This window comes from Ceratotherium simum, chromosome 11, assembly GCF_057802395.1.
Source record: "Ceratotherium simum simum isolate JZ-2026a chromosome 11, ASM5780239v1, whole genome shotgun sequence".
Taxonomy (NCBI): Eukaryota; Metazoa; Chordata; class Mammalia; order Perissodactyla; family Rhinocerotidae; genus Ceratotherium; species Ceratotherium simum.
Window position 1 is genome coordinate 25,555,895 of NC_141910.1, and position 17,992 is coordinate 25,573,886.

The following is a 17,992-nucleotide window of genomic DNA, read 5'->3' on the forward strand; positions in this document are numbered from 1 at the left end:
AGCCCCTTTCTGAGGGAAACAGGAGGTGACTGGAAATGGTTGCTTCCTCCTGATACTTTCCTGTTTCTTAATTATAAATATGGTAGCTAGTTGGTAAACGAAAGGATGTAACACTTATGAGTTTCAGTATTATCCTCGCTAAAGGACAAGGTCAAGGAATTAGGCCTGAGCTAGAGGAGTACCCAGCTAGGTAATGGTGCCATCAAAAGCACAAGTCAACGTGATTAGAAGGTCCAGGCATTTAATGCATTACATATCTTCTTCCAGTAACATTTGCCTCTGCATGACATGGACATATGGGCATTTGGGGAAAAACCAAATATATCTTTGCCAAGTGGCTGTTTAAGTTTGTTGGAATATAATGACATGTGGACTTGTGCAGAGTGAAAGTGAGTGGGAAGAAGAGAAATGGAGGGGTCTAAAAAACATTTCTTGGTCATACATTTTGAAAACCACTTATAAGACTGAGTGGCATTTTGATACACCACAACATTTCTTATTTTTGTTTTAGACTAGGACTGGTCTTAACAATGAACGCATATACTGATTGTTCTTAACTTTCTCAACTTTCATTACTTTGTTTTAGCATTTTTTAGGCAAGTACTTGGGATGGACTAGAAATTTTGTAAAATAGGGAAAGGAAAATTAATAATAACAAAAACATTTTGCTGCTTTCTTTGCTAATTGGTAATGATTAAGAGCAAGACAATTTGCAAATTGGGTAAAAAATCAAAAATGAACTCAATATTTGTGAGTTGAAGCCCGAAGAGGATAATAACTGCACTATAAAATAGCTAAAACATCTCAAAATTCCCAAGGCTTGTGGGTAGAAGCAGCTTATAAAACTCAAGCTTATGATCTCTTATTAGTTCCGGTATATGTTTTAACTACAAATGCAAATATGTTAATTACAGAAATCACGATGAGGCTTGCAGAAATAGCCTACAACAATAAAATCCTTTGGCATAATTTTATTGCTTCATATATTGGCACTATTATCAAAATTCAAACCTGGTTCTTGTTTACCTATTCCATATCAGCATAAAGGCTTCTCCAGGCAAACTTGTATATAAAATCCCATTCTCAGGTAACTGGTCATTGGAAGGGATCTCAAGGATAATAAAAACCCATAAATACACACCAAGTCAAAGCTCCTCCTCCCTCCACCCCACCCCCAAAGTTGATAATAAAGCATGTCATTAAGGAACATTTTGGCAAATTGGAGATGGTATGATGTGTCAGAGTTTTTACTTCCCTTATCTAATTGTTGGTCAAAGAGTAGAGAAAAAATGGTCTAGGTGAGGAACAAAAAGTAAACAGTTTAGGTAATGCCCATGTTGCCTGGGACACTGTATTAAGAACCGAGTACAGTCATTTAATCCATTTTTGTGGATATCCTACTCTGTATTTGGCTCTATGCTATATGTTATGGTCTACTGATGGACTCACAGTATAAAAGGCAAGAAAACACGTGTAGCCCATGTATAATTAGCTATGGCACACAACAGTGTATTATCATTGGCTTATAAGTGAATTTCCCAACTGCTATAGCTATTTGTATCAGAATTTATATCAGTAAAGTTTCAGTAGGGGAAACAGGAACTACTCAGAATATTTTAAGCAGAAAGAATTAAATAGAGGAAATTGGGTGCTTAAAAAATGGTGGAAGAACTGAAGCTCAGGTTCTAGACTGAGCTGTCAGGAGTATCTCCCAAAATGACGTGGGCTCTCCAGAGGAGTGACACCCTCTCAGGCTGCCACTGGAGCTACGAAAGGGACTGGAATTAAAGAGCTGCTACTGCCACTGTCACCACCCCAAGTGCCTGTCAACAAAGCCAGGAGACTGGAAAATTGACAAGCAATGCCACCATCAAAGAGCCTCGTGTTTTCAGGGCCTCTACCTCATTCCCTCCTTCTAAGTCTCACAGGAATATGTTTGGCTGAACTTAATTCACATTGAACTCTAGCTGCAAGGGAAACTGGGAACATGGTTTTAGTTTTCTAACCTCTTCAAACAGAAGAAAGAGGAAATGAAGGCTGAGTGGGCCAATCCTCTGTATCCTCCAGAGAACTGGACACTAGCAACTGTTTGTGGCTTTCTGTGTTCAGACAATGTCCCAGAAACTTTAACTGCAACATTTTAATTAATTTAATTTAATTAGAGGAGCAGCAGGTGGTGTTTGACTTAGGCCTCCAAAGATGGGTGGACGATTTGTGGACAAAGATGTTTTGGGGTAGAATAGGGTGGATAAACCAAGTGTAGGAGGTGGTATTAATGCCCCGAGACAGAGGCGTGAAAAGGAAGGGCATATTTGGGGTGAGGGTGGCAGCTGCTGAAGCCAGGACCAGGTCTGAGAAGAGCAGGGGAAGGCATGAGAGGTGATGGTGGTCAGGGGCCCGAGACTTCCCTCACAAATGTCATATCTACCGAGAAGGTTAGAGGGACAAAGAAGAGAACAGCCATCTCTACTACTGTGGAAAATTTCTTCTCCTTTAAGCCCCAGCTCGAGGCTTTTTTAATCAAAATTTTACCAATTTTGTCTCTTGCCGAGATGGTCTCCTTTTGCTTCTGAAATCCTATAACTTTGTTCCAACCGCATGCTTAGTACTTAAATATAACTTCCTCATTTTGCTCAATAGTTGATTCTTGTTTATTAGACTGGTGTTTCTCATGACGTTAAATATTTCTCATGTCTCCTAAAGGGAAGGAAACACGATATCCATTTTTTTGTTGCCCCCACATCCATCCCATTCTAGGCACCTGAGCTTCCTTAGCAAAGTCACTTCCAATACCATTACTGTGCCTTTTGTGTTAAAAATAAGATGTCTTCTTCTTTTAGTTCCTTCTCTTCTTTCCTCCTCCCGCAATGTCTCTGTGCCTTTATTTATGACCTCATGGATGCTTCAGGCTCTCTGGTCCCCTCTCAGAGTCCCCTTTGTCCTTGTCACTCTCTAACCTGCTATGGTTTCTCTATGCTCATCTTTACCTGAAGCCAGTCACTCCGTTTTCTGTATTTCCCTTCCCCACCCTAGTTCACAGTCTCTTATTTGGCTCACTTCCCACCTCTTCTATATTTTTATACTTTATCCCATTTGTCTCCTTAATTGAGGTCCCTAGTTTTGTTTGTTTGTTTCTGCCTCTGCATCTGTCACCTTCTGTGCTTCCCGTTGTTTATTTCACTCTATATACGTATACTGTCTCCATTTTAATTTTTTCCTCTCTACATTTCACTCCCTGTTTCCCATTCTGTACCACTTCCTTCCCCCAACCCTGACATATGACCCTTCTGTTTATATAGCCATGTCCACATAAAGCCTCACACCCTCTTCCAGCACAGAGGAAGACTAACAGCAGACTACACTACACTCTTTACCCACTTGTCTCTATCAAGGGCTGAGGACCTTCTGTCAGATGCAAAGTTCCCTGTATCTACCACTTCTATGGCCAGGTCTGCCTCACTGCTGCGCTTTTCTACAGAGATAATTCAGCATAGAAGTAATTTGTTTTGAATTTCAACCCAGAAGAGTTTAATAAAAGGATCTACACGTAGGGCTGTCCTATCTATGACATAGTTCCATGGTTTGCCAGCTGCTTCTATAGAAATCTTCAGAGGAAAAATTCTTCCCTTTAGTCCTACAATGTCTGGAAAGTATACACACACACACACACACACACACACACACACACACACACACACATATATACAATATGAGATTTCACTGTTCATCCATATGTGTGTATGTATGTATGTATGCACACATACACACATAAACACACATACCTAAAGTATTTGCATATGCATTGTATATCCATAATGCATATATATTTTATATACATAATACACACATATATATAATGTATATATGCATTATATACAGAATGTTTATATATATATATTTCTTGTAGTTGAAATTATGGTAATTGAGTTAAGCATTCAGTAAGGGCTTTATAATGAGAAAAAGAAATAGTTTCTATCAAATTCATGATTAGCTATTTAGAGAATAAAAATTAATAATGCTCTGAAATTTTATCATACTTTAAAAATACTTAAGCCATCTCACATGAAAGTATTTTATCTCTACCAGCTGACTCTTTTATTGTTCCTTTGTTTCTTTATATGCTTCTTTAATCTCGTAAAATATTCCTGTGAAGTGAGGAAAGTACTGGAAGGGCAGAGTGGAGGCAGGTTGTATTATCTAATTTTCAAAGTGGAGAAACTAGGGCAAGACCTGGTGAAATCACTTACTGAACTTGCTCTATCTAGTAGCTGAGGAGCTGACACCCACCCAGTGCCCCCTCCTTCATCTCTACTCACATCACTTTTTATCCATATTTCTTGCCCCATTTTAGGAATTCTCCAAACTCAGAACTGTACACCTCCACTTTACTCCCTAATGGGTTCAAGCTGGAATTACAGGTCTTTATTTTCCATATTTAGCTAAACAAAAATATGATTTCAGAAGCCAGCAGTATAAAAATAAATGTATTACATGCAATGGATTGAATTGTCTTTTAAATGAATACACATGTTTAGACATTCAACAAAAGAGGAGGTGAGGCAAAAGGCATTTGTTGGACCGTAATTATTTTCAATACCACAGATATTATACACAGCAGGAATTTAATAGGATTTTTAAAATTATGTATTAATTTTCCACACAAATTAACGTTAGCAATAATTATAAAGGAATTTGCCACCAAAAATTTCTCCAAATTTTAGAATTTGAATACCATACTTTACTTCCCCAGATATGTAAATATGAATCATTTATGCCTGTCTTTGGAAGTATTCATGTTAAAACACTTATTTTGACTTCATAGAGGCATTGGAATTCCGCAAGGTATTTGGAAAACTCGATAAAAATAGAAGAAATATAAATTATAATTATAAGCTCTACCAAAATGCAAGTGGTCCCAAAAGCTGTCCTTCCTGCTCCCCTCAATTTCAGCAGAGCACCTACCTGGCAAAAGGTAGACAGTGATTAAAGAATAATAATCTTAGTGAAAAAAATTCACTACAAAATAAAGCTTAGCTTGCAGAATTTTCAGATTGATATAGGAAGTATCAAAGCCTCAACCAGCTGGGGATTTGGGGTGAATCTGCAAAGCATCTTGCTTTGAAGATAGCGTTTTTTGCTCTTAGAGGAAGCATACCTGGCCATGGGCAGACAGTTGTCCCAGCAGTATCTTCACTCCTGTCCCTTCCTGGCCTGCTTTTGGGATTTTGCCGCAACCACATCAGAGCCTGGAATAGCCTCCCACCACCAGTCAGCCCCGCTTTTCCTCAGCAAGGTTGATGCAGATCTCGCTGATACATATTAACCGCGCAAGTTACGACACTCAAGGAAAAACATGATCTCAATTGGGCTGCACATTACAAGTGCCCATCCCTGTTGCCTTACCTAGCACTCTTAATTGCCTATATTTAGCCCTCAGTTGGAGTACAATTTCGCTTCAGATCGAAAAGAAACAGCTCTGGCCTTGGTTATTTTGGCATACAAGTCTCCAATATGACTCTGTTTTCTAAGCAGACTTTAATGATTCTAAAACTAATATTCATTGTTTGAAGAGGCACAGCGGCCTTGGCATTTACTTAACCTTTTGTCTCACGTATGAGACTGAGTCAGCCTAAATCCTTTTCTTAATTAATATCTTTTCTTTTTATGGCCAACGTTATTTATCGAACAATTTGCGTGTAACAATTAGAGCCACGAGAGCTTAAGGAAATTCTTCCATCTCAGAAGTCCACCTTTTCTGATTTTTATTTATTTATTTTTTAAGGTTGTTCTGATTACACAAACTCGGGAAAGCTAGTAGGGGCTCAGGAAAGTCCTAGGAGAAAAAGTTACTGCAAAGATATCTTATGTAGGTGATCCCACCTGCTGGAGCCCAGAAGAAAAGAGGGAAAAGATTCTTTCTTTTTAAAAATGATGTGATTTATCTAAGAAAACTGTAGCCGCCTTGCAAAGACTGCGGATTCATTTTATTCTAAATGTCTTCGGAAAACTCATGTTACTGTTGGCTATTGTATGTAGAGATGAGGCACAGATCTAAATAATCAATATACTCAAGGAAGAGGGTATTGTATTTAAGGTTCTTTTAAAATAACAGAAAAAAGTAAAATTAATAAAATATTAAAAAAAAATAATTTTATCCATGACCCCAGGAAACCCACTAAGTGAATGACTATTTGCCATCTCCCCTCAAATTCCTGTCCACATGAGCTTATAAATTTGGCATAATTATAATCATAGTATAGATACAGAATTCTTATATATATTATGCCCTTCATTTTCATTGATAGATTGTTTTCAATTTATCATACTCATTACCTGAATAATATTCAAGTAATTGGATGTGCTCAATAGTTCAATCAATCCCATTTTGGGGTATTATAGTCTTTGCAATGTTTTGTTATTTAATATAACATTGCAATCAACATCTTTGAAGAAGAAAGCTTGTCCTCTTTTTGCCATAGAAGTAGAATTATTGGGTGAAACAGCACGTCCATTTTCCCCTTCCTGGCAATAATATTTCACAATGTATTTTGGTTCTAGCATGTACAGATTGAGTCAATAATCTTGCCTTTGATGCATATTGTCTAAATTTTTGAAATTGTACTGAATGTGGTAAGTTGTGCTAAAAACATATACATTTTCTTTTTTGTTGTTTTTAGGTTTTTTGTTTTGCTAAGGAAGTTTCGCCCTGAGTTAACGTCTGTGCCAGTCTTCCTCCATTTTGTATGTGGGTTGCTGCCACAGCATGGCCGCCAAGAAAGACACAAATCCTATCCTAAGGTGCTTACCAACTACTTAAAGTCAATGTCTTTTACTTTCTTCTGGGTAACGTCCCACCTCATCCTCCTCATAATCCTACCTGAGCCTCAACTAATCTTTGATAGAATCCTAAATGATAACTAAGACATGATATAGTAATAGATAATTGTATAATACTCAAAGGCTGTCTTCATTGCTCAAAGATAGAAATGTCATCTAAAACCTAAGGGCCATGTTGGTAGAATAACAGGTTGGTGGACTTGGTTTGTTGTGTAACACTTGACTCTAAATTGCTTGGCTTGCAACCCCAGAGAAGTGATGCTATTGAGGACCACATTCTGAGAAGGCAGGGCCCAGGGCTTTTCTAGGATTCTTGAGGTGGGCTGTGGGGGACTGAGATAAGGGAACTTCATTTCTCTGAAAGTGGTAAGGATAGAAGGAAAAGGGAAGCCCTACTGGCCAATAAACAGATGAAAAATAAAATGCTCCATTCCACTACTGATTAGGGACTGCAAAGTAAAACAACAATGTAATACCATTTTACAACTCTTAGGGAGGCAAAAATTGAAGTCTGATAACACCAGGGATCTTAACAATGTAAGAAAATACTTAAAGCCGTTTTGGGGAGAAATTTGGCAACGATGAAAAACATTTATGGGGCCGGCCCCGTGGCTTAGCGGTTAAGTGCTCGCGCTCCGCTGCTGGCGGCCCGGGTTCGGATCCCGGGCGAGCACCGACGCGCCGCTTCTCCGGCCATGCTGAGGCCGCGTCCCACATACAGCAACTAGAAGGATGTGCAACTGCGACATGCAACTATCTACTGGGGCTTTGGGGGAAAAATAAATAAATAAAATCTTTAAAAAAAAAAAAAAAAAAGAAAAACATTTATGTCCATTTCCTACCACCCAGCAGTGTCTTTTCTATGTATCTATCTTAGAGAAATATTCTTGTACCGTAAGGAGATATGTTCAAGGGTGTTTGCCGCAGCACTATTAACAGACAAAAACATTACCTGTTTTTCCTTTTAATTAATATTTATATAAACAGTTTCTAATCTCTAATTAGACCCACCTTTCCTTTTTCTAGAAGTTACTTTCTCCAGAAAATCTACCATGATCCTGTTATGAACTGGCATTCTTATCTACCATGAATTAGGGGCATGGAATCACACAGAGATGTTTCCACTACCTGAGTAAATTTAGTGTTGGGCACACGACAATCTGCACTCTGCAGGCAAATTTGAAAAGAGTCTGCAAGAAGTCTTTAAGGAGCAAATTGGGAAATTTAGATAATTTCTTCCTGAAGTGCTTAATATCTGGTAATATGAGTACTTGAAATGTCTTTGAAATGCCAGTTGGGAAAGGAAAGAATTACATTTTCTAGAGTAAAATCTTGATTCACTAGTGCCTTCAAATAAGGAGTTTACCCCCTCTGGGTTCCTATAAGAAACAATAATCCTATAGGTTCAGAAGGGGGAAATAATCACCCTGTAGGTTCATATTAAGTACTAGTCAGAAAAATAAATCAATATACCTTCAGAAACTTCTTCTATATTTCCATCTGGAGTCTTAGATGATTATTGACATTTAGTGATTTAATAGTAAGCTTGAGGTCTTAAAAGCACCTCAATGATTTAAAAGACTTGGTTTTGCTCAATGTGCTATCTAATTAAGAAGAAGAATAAAACTTTTGAATAACATGATTTGAAACAATAAATTCTGGATTTGGGGGTGTCAGCTCTACATTATCAAAAAAATTTACAGGGGCCGGCCCCGTGGCCCAGTGGTTGAGTTTGGTGCACTCTGCTTCAGCGGCCTGGGTTTGGTTCCCAGGTGCAGACCTACTCCAGTTGGTGGCCATGCTCTGGCAGCAATCCACATACAAAATGGAGGAAGACTGGCACAGATGTTAACTCAGGGCGAATTTTCCTCAGCCAAAAAAAAAAAAAAGAACCCTAAAAACAACAGAAAAAGAAAATTTATGCGTTTATAGCACAACTTACCACATTCAGCACAATTTCAAAAATTTAGACAATATGCATCAAAGGCAAGATTATTGAACCAATCTGTACATGCTAGAACCAAAATACATTGTGAAATATTGTTGCCAGGAAGGGGAAAATAGACGTGCTATTTCACCTAATAATTCTACGTCTATGGCAAAAGGGGACAAGCTTTCTTCTTCAAAGATGTTGATTGAAATGTTATATTAAATAACAAAACATTGTAAAGACTATAATACCCCAAAATGGGATTGATTGAACTATTAAGCACATCCAATTACTTGAATATTATTCAGGTACTGAGTATGATAAATTGAAAACAATTTATCAATGAAAATGAAGGGCATAATAGTTATTTATGCAATACCTACAATATATTAGGGACTATGCTAAAAATTTTTATATACATATTTCATTTGCTTTCACAAAAAAAACATCGAGGTAGGCATTATTTCCATTTACCAGATGAGGAAACTGAATGTTCAAATTCACAAAACAACTCCATAAGAAGACAAAACCCAATTTTAAAAAATGGACAATGATTTGAACAGACACTTTACCAAAGAGATATAGGTGGCAAATACATACCTACAAAGATGCTAAACATTATTAGGCATTAGTGAAATGCAAATATAAACCATAATAAGATAGCATTATACATCTATGAGAATGACTTGAATTAAAATGACTGATGATGCTCAGTGCCAACAAAAATGTGGATCATCTAAACATCTCATACACTATGTGGGAAAACAAAATGGTACCATCATTTTGAAAACTCTGTGGGAGTTTCTTTTGAAGTTCTACATACACTTACCACATGATCCAGCAATCCTACTCCTATATATTTACCCAAGAAAAATGAAAACATAGCCTATACAATGGACAAGAACTTTACACAAATATTTGTGGTAGCTTTATCCATAATCACCAAAACTGGACACAATTCAAACAAATCAACTGGTTAATGTATAAACAAATGAAATAATGAAATACTATTCAGCAATAAAAAGGTATGATCCACTGATACATGAAACAAGGGTGAATCTGAAAAGCATTATGCTAAGTGAATGAAGCCAGACATGAGGGTTATAATTTGTATGATTCCATTTGTATGGTGTTCGGAAAAGGCAAAACTAGAGGGACAAAAGTTAGATTAGTGTTTGCCAGGCGCTGGGGATCAGAGGAGAGTATTGACTACGAAGAATCAACAGGGAACTTTTTACAAAGATGAAAGTATTCTGTATGTTGATTAGAGTGGTGTTTATATGCCTGTACACATTTGTCAAAATTCATTAAACTATACCCTTAAAAATGGTAAATTTTACTATATATAAATTCTGTTTTAATAAACTTGACTTTAAAAAAAAAACAGTTTCTGCGTGATAATGTTTTTAATTTTTTTTTATCTGAGTATTCCCAGCACCTTAGAATAGGGCCTGACACATAGTAGGAACTCAATGAATTAATATTAAGTTACTTAAGAAGGAAGGTGATGCCTTGACCATGAGAATAACATATTTTGCCTATTTCCCAGTTTTCTTTAGAATAGTCCAGCCACGATCACTCACGCCTGGCACCATTTCTGTAAGCTCACGCTTATGCAAGTGATATTTCTGTGAAGCTGACCCATGAGTAATTTCTGAGTAGGTATTAAAACACCCTCACGTCTACAAGTCTAATATATTAATAAATGTGCTGTTTTCAATAAGACATCTAAATTTGCATGCACTATCCTACTTGTTATGTTCAGTACTCAATTTTTTAATGTTTCTTGGACACTAGCCAGTAAGTCTGAGTCCCTAGTTAGTTCATCTATTACTTTCTCACCACAATAGATTTGGGCGTCTGCCAAGAAATGGACTAATATTGCATACAAAAACCCTATAATACATTTCCTGATCTTCTGATATTTCCTTTCCAAGTGAAGGGGGAATACATACACACACACACGCACACACACACACACACACACACACAAATCCTGTCTATACACACAATCTACTCAAGTTAGGTAAACATTTTTTATTGCCATTATTAATATCGGATGCCTTCTATAAGCCAAGTGTTTGCCTGTCCATTTACATGATCCTCTTACCCTCAGGACTGGAAAGGAACAATGAGTTGTAAAATCTGATAATGAGCAAAGATGATGCCTCTATGTGAAAAGAAATGTCAGGATTGTAGGAGCCCTCATTTCTACAGGAAAAGCACATTTTCTGCATTTGATTTGGCACATTCTAAGTGTCTTAATTTCAATAATTCAAAAATGAGATGCTCTTGAAGAAGTAAAAATTTTGGTGTTGGAGAGGGGGCATTTTCTTCCCCCACCTTCATTTCCCTTAAAACATAAGTGTAGAACTAATGAATGTTATTAAAGATACTTGTAGAAATGACTCTGATTTGTATCTGATGACTAACTAACCTATTATTGCACTTCTTGGGCAGAGATTAATGGGAAATTCTTAAAGAATAAAGACTCTAACAAGCCTCAGAAATATGTGAGGGCCCAGACCATACCACGTGACCTCAGAAAGCTGAACCCTGGCTGTTAATATCCTTGACTAATGAACCAAGGCTACAGTCCGTGCTAGCAAAGTGTCAGGAAATAGGTAACCAGAGAGGTGACCTTTTAACATACTTCTAAATGTAATTTTTAACAGAACAGTGTCAATAAGTTCAAAATCCCATAGGCTTTTGATCTGATATGGAAATACAATGCATCAACATCTGAGAGCAAGAAGGAAGGAAAGAAGAAAGCTAGAGAAAAAGGATAAAAAAGGATCTAAAAGAATAATCTACAACTATGACACTAAATACCTTTCCTTCCATCACACAGGTAAGAATACAAGAAATCCTGGCTCCCTATTTCTACATTAAAGTCACCATGAAAAAATAATTAATAATAATAATAACAGTTGCAGACTATTACTATTAACTCCTTTAAGAACTGTTGTCATTGCCTAGGTTTGAGATGTATTGGATGACTTAGCAACTATCCCCTTCCCCCTTCCAGCTCCTTAATTTTCCATTATTAAGTTTAATTTTAGAACACAGACTCTGATGTCAATTCCCAGCTCTGGCACTAGCAATGTGACTAGTTATATTGCTTAAGTTGTATAGAATCTCAGTCTTTCCATCTATAAAATGGGGCCACTGATAGGATCTTCATTGGATCGCTATGAAAATTAAATGGAAAAATGTGTATAAAGCTTTTGGCATAATGCCTGATAATTCAGAAGAGTTTTAAATGGTTAGCTATTATTATTAATGTTAGCTTGTTGCTGATATTATTACTTGAATTTCCTATATTCATTTTAATGCCTATTATTTCCACCTTCCCTATTAGATGGCCAACTGCTTGAACATAGTCTTACAACCCTCTTTGTACCCTTCAGAGAGCCTAACACAATGCCTCCTACTGAGTGGCTGAGAATGTGAAAAAATGAATGAGCATGGTGCACGTCTTGTTTAGGCATGGTGGTTTATTTCTCCACAATATCAAATCTATACCAAACATAGTTAAAGACATACAAAAAGAAAAAGAAGAGTAAAGAGGTGTACTATTGGAAAGATTTGCTTTTCTTTTTTTCATTTTATCTCTTTAATCAATGATAATGCCAATATTTAGGTGTATCCAAGTTTCAACAAACTTGTATTTAAGATGATAAACACAATAAAAATGTAGTTAGGATGTTTGTCTAAAAAATAATTAGATAGCCAAACAAAGGCCGTTCCTCTAGAACCAGCAAAATTTTCCAGCTATTTTGCAAGTAGCTGACCCCAATTTTTGGAGTATTTTGGATTCCAAAGTCTTTAAAATTCATCCTACAAACAATTCATGACTCTTCTCTTTCAACTCCGCTTGGATCAGCAAATGTTGATGGGTGTCCTCCAGTGGACCAGGTCCTGAGCTAGATTCTCAGTCTCAAGGGGCTTACAGCCTACAAGTGGAGGGGCATTATAACAGTATAGTAAGTACTAAGGTAGAGCAGCTAATTGTTCCCGAAAAGAAAAAGGATAGTGAACAGCGCTTTAAAAGTTTAGAATCGGAATTGAGTCTGAAAGCATCCATTCATACACTTATTCAGCATAGCACAATGAGTAGCCATATAGTGCAGCACTGAACAGCAAGAACTCAAGAGCCAGACTGCCTGTGTTTGCATCCTGGCTGTGTCACTAGCCACCTGCCTATCCTGGCAAGTCATTTTACCCCTCCATGCCTTGGTTTCCTCTCCTGTATAGTGAGGATAAAAATAGAAGTTTCCTTATGGGTTTGCTAATAGGATTAAATAAGTTAAGCTTGGCAAGTGTTTTATGATAGTGCCTGGCATGTGGTAAGCATCATAGAAGTGTCTAGCAGATAAATAAATAATCAGGTCATCCCTTCCCTCACAACCCTTCACTCGATCCACATAGAGATCCCCAACCTCAAAAGTTTATAGTATCCCGAAGTTGGGGCATGGGAGGTGGGAGGTAGGAAGACAGGCAATAAACAGCAAACACAATGAATGAGTAGTTATACAAGGGCTGTGGAAACAAGAACATGCAGAGTAGGGTAAAGGGATCAGAAATGTGGGGTAGGGGCAAAGTTGCAATTTTAAATGAGATGGTTGGTCAGGCTGGGCTCATTGAGAGGGAGACATTGGAGGAAGTGGTGGAAAGAGGCGCAGGAGAGAGCCAAGCAGATCTGGGTTGTGTGTGTGGAGGGGGAGGCAGTGGAGTTGGAGAGGAAGCAGATAGTGTACCAGCCCTAAGGTGAGTGGGTGAAGTCTGGCCTGATCAAGCAAGAGCGAGGAGGCCAGTGTGGCTCATGTGGTGGAGTGAGGGAGGGGACAATGGGAGGCCACTGTGAAAACTCTGGATTCTACTCCCTGTGACTAAGGGACCTTCGCAGCACTTTTAAGGGAGGAGTAGAGGAGTGTTGTGATCTGGTAGACATTTTTAAAGGGTCACTCTGGCTGCTGAATTGAAAACAGACTGTAGAAGATGAAGCTGGAAGTGAGGAGACTTGTTAGAGAACTTTGCAATAATCCAAGTCAGTGATGATGGTGGCTAAGACAAGGACGTAGCAATAAAGGTGCTGAGAAGAGTTCAGACTCTGGACATGTTTCGAAGGAAGAGCTCAGATTATTTCCTGATGGACTGGATGTGGAGTGTTAGATAAAGAGAGGAGCCCAGAATGACTCCAAGATTGACTTAGTGAGCACTGGAACCAACAAGGCAATAGAGCCATACTGCTCTGACAGAGCAGACATGCCTGCACCTGGACACAGGGCAGAGGGGAGTTCTAGAGAGGCAGGAAGCATTAAGAAGACCAGTGTGGCTGTGGCTAGGAGCAAGATGGTGTAAGGGAAAAAACACTCCTGTGTGTCTCTCCTTTACCCTCAGTCTACTCTACTATACTACTTCACTCCTGACACCACTTCTGACACCATGTGGGGTTTTCACATCAAGCAACTCTGAGACACCACCTGGGTGTCCTACAATTTACCTCATTTCTGACACTATCTACCTGGAGATAGCATCAGATCACACAGATTAAGAGTTCAGTACTACAAGACTGCCCTCCCCCAGCCCCATACACACACTTCAAATGCCACTCCAGGTTGTTACCTGTGCTTGGGCTGACCAATGGGCTGTAGATCAGAGGTTCCCATGGCCCCCTCCTGGAGTTCAATTAATTTGCTAGAGTGGCTCACAAAACTCAGGAAAACAGTTTACTTGTTAGATTACTGGTTTATTATAAAAGGATATAACTCAAGAATAGCCAGACAGAAGAGATGCATAGGGCAAGGTATATGGAAAGGGCACGGAGCTAGCAGTCTCTCTCTGAGTGCATCATTCTCAGCATCTCCACATGTTCACCAACCTGGAAGCTCTTCGAACCCACTCTTTTTGGGTTTTTATGGAGGCTTCATTACCCAGACATGATTGATTAAATAGTTGGCCATTGATGACTGAATGCAATTTCTAGCCCCCACTCCCATCCCCAGAGATCAGGGGGTGGGGCTGAATAGTCCAACCCTCTAATCACATGGTTGGTCCCCTGGAAACCAATCCCCATCCTTAGGTCCTTCTCTTCCCCAAAAGTCATCTTATTAACATAAACTCAGGTATGGTTGAAAGGGTTTGTTTTGAATATCAAAAGACACCTTTATTGTTCTTGTCATTTAGGAAATTTCAAGAGTTTTAGGAGCTGTGTGCCAGAAACTGGGACAAAGACTAAATATGTATTTCTTATTATAAATCACAATATCACAGATGGAGAAAGAGCAGGATATGAGCCTGGAGAAGCAGGATAGAGCCGTATCGTAATAAACCCTACATGCGGTGATCAGCAACTTGGGCTTAATGGTAGAGGCAGTGGGAAGGTGCTGAAGGGGCAGGAGGTAACCTGATTGCACTCGTAGGACAATGCCTTCCAACAGGATGGGGGGCTCTGGGGCCAGGAGAGTGTTCAGGGACTGCTACAATGGTTCTCTTTGTACCGGAACTAAGGTTAGGACAGCCAGGAAGTAAAACTACAGGGGTTGAGAGAGGTTCTTCTGGGATGGAATTGACACACTAGGTAACTGGTTGGCTTATAGGCTTGGAGAGAGGTGAGGAGTTAAGGAAAATAAAATAGGGAACACAAGACAAGAAGCAAATTTAGGACATTGGAAAGCCCAACTATTTAATTTTTCTCTATATATTTTTCTTTTTTTCACTCCATCTGGTTCTTCTTATTTTAGAAGTCTTGGAGTTTGAGGGGTCCCTCTTGATTCTTGGATTTTACTTAGAGAAATCCTTCACCAAACTCCCAGGCTTCCAGAGCTCCCCAACATGAAAACAAGATAACCCATCTCCCTGAGAGGGATGAAAAAGGTCTTTTCATTTGCAATATTTAGCACATGGCATAATTGTTGGCAGGTGAGGAAAGGGAGAACAGGGGAAGAGGAGGGAAACAAAACATCCTCCAGAGCTTCCTGAGAAGTGAGAGGAGAGGGACTCTCAGAGCCTCCCATAGGAGCCAAGACTTTTATCCTTCTTTGCTGAATTCCCCCTTGGCAAAGTTGGCCGTCCAGAGCTTAACCTGTGGGCTTGTCCAGCCGGCAGAAGCCAGAACTGCCGGGCCTACTGAAACGAATTCTTAAAGTCATAAGAGAAAAACTGGATTTGAGGGAGTCTGTTTGAAAAGAACTGGAGCTCTTATAAATGAGTTTTCTTAAATCTAGAGGCAAAGGAAGGGGGAGAAAAAAGGATATTTCCTTTCTGTCCCTACCAAACCCATAAATAAATAGTTACAGAAAAGACTCAGACACTTCTCTTTCATGCTTTTTAAAGTGTTAGCAGCTAACAGCTAGTAAAATTAAGGACTACCTAGCTTCAGCGTTACCATTGAACTCAACGAAGAAATTCTCAATAACCAAGGGTCCTTCAAGGCCCAATGGAATCTCCCTTTAAGAGTAGGGTTTCAAGGCTGTGGAGCTATTTTCAGCAGAAATATTTTTCTTTTGACTCTCAACACCACCCAAGTAGACTAACCAGCCTACATCATTATCTTTACCATCTTCCGTTATCATGATCAACTATCATTGAACTGTATAATTTTGAAACTATGTTGCATGCTTTACAAGAATTACCTCACTATTATTGTACCCACATTACTGATGAAGAAACTGAGTTTTAGAGTTTTATGGTAAATTTAGCCAACGTCTCACTGTGGGAGATCAACATTTGTCCAGAGGCTGGTACCAGCAAGAGATTGGCCCAAAAGATTTCAAACCTCTCAGATTGATTTTATTTTCCCCATTTTACATAGGAGGAAACTAAGGCTCTAAGGGGCTCAGTAACTTGTCCAAGGTCACCTTGCGTGTAATGTAACTGCCCTAATGGTCTTTGATTTTAAACCAAATAGAATTTCTCCCAAGGTATTTGGAGTTTGGAAGGCCTTGTTCCCTTCCAATAGATATTTGCTGCTTTTCTTACTTGTGAGTTCAGACAGTAGGTGAAAACTAGATATGTTTCTACCTCTCCTCTTGACCTAAATTAATAACTGAAATCTCACTACTTTTGCCAGCAAATGGTCTAAAGATGGGCATATGACTGACTCACTTCTGGCCTCCAAGATATAATTGGAAGCCTGCTGAGGAGGACACTACTCTTGGAATAAAAATACAAAACTTCAAAAGGATAAGACCTTTGCCATTCTTCTGTCTGGAAAGCAGAAGTAAGGCCTGGAGCTGTAGCAGCCATCTTATAATTGTAAAGTAACAACCACAGGACACAAGTCCCAAAGCTGATAGACAGAGGGTGACAGAGCACAAAGAGATAAAATGCCTCTGCCCATAATGACATTTTTGAGCTGCTGCACTAAACCTAGACTACCTAAATCTGCTACGAGATTTTGTTTGCTTGTTTGTTTATTTCAGCTGAATAACTGAGACACTAGGCTCATAGTCTTGCCTGTCACAGTGGAACAGAGCAAAGGTTGTGTCCACCAAATGCAACTCATCACCTAGGATTTACTTGTACTTATCGATAATTTCCAGCCTTTTCCCTCAGAGTACTTCCTTGTTTAAAGTAGTAGCTAAAAACAATGTTGAAAAGCCACGCCAAGGGTAATACCTAACTGCCAGTAAATTCTAACAAAAAAAGTACACTGCCACCAGGAATCCTTGGTCAAGTACTACATATGCAATGTTTAGATTAGATTGTATCAACTTTAGGACAAAAAGAATTAATTACACCCATTACCTTTAGTTGAGCACTTACCTTGAATCTCATGCCATGATTAGCATTTTACATTCAAGATCTAATTTAAATACCACTGTAGGTGATTGTTATATCAATCACTATCTTAAAAGTTGGGAAATAAATCTTGAAAGTAATAGCCGGTTCAGCCACAGACATACAGTTGGAAAGTGGCACAGCCAGGATTGGAATCCATGTCTTTCTCACCACAAAAGTATTCAGTGTCTTTAAAACGAATCAATTAAGTGAAATGATTGTCAAACCAGTGTTTGGGTACAGTAGTCTCCCCTTATCCACAGTGTCGCTATCTGGGTTTTGGTTACCCACAGTCAACCGTGGTCCGAAAAATGTTAAATGGAAAATTCGCTAGGTCACAATGCCTACGTCATCCACCTCGCTTCATCTTATCAGGTAGGCATTGTATCCTCTCACATCATCACAAGAAGAAAGGTAAGTACAGTACAACAAGATATTTTG

General features: G+C 38.7%; 1 long non-coding RNA gene across 1 annotated transcript in view; it reads right to left on the minus strand.

Moving 5' to 3' along the window:
• LOC147915958 (uncharacterized) overlaps positions 1 to 17,992 on the minus strand; it is an 83,324-nt gene that overhangs the window by 8,723 nt on the left and 56,609 nt on the right. The window lies entirely within an intron of this gene.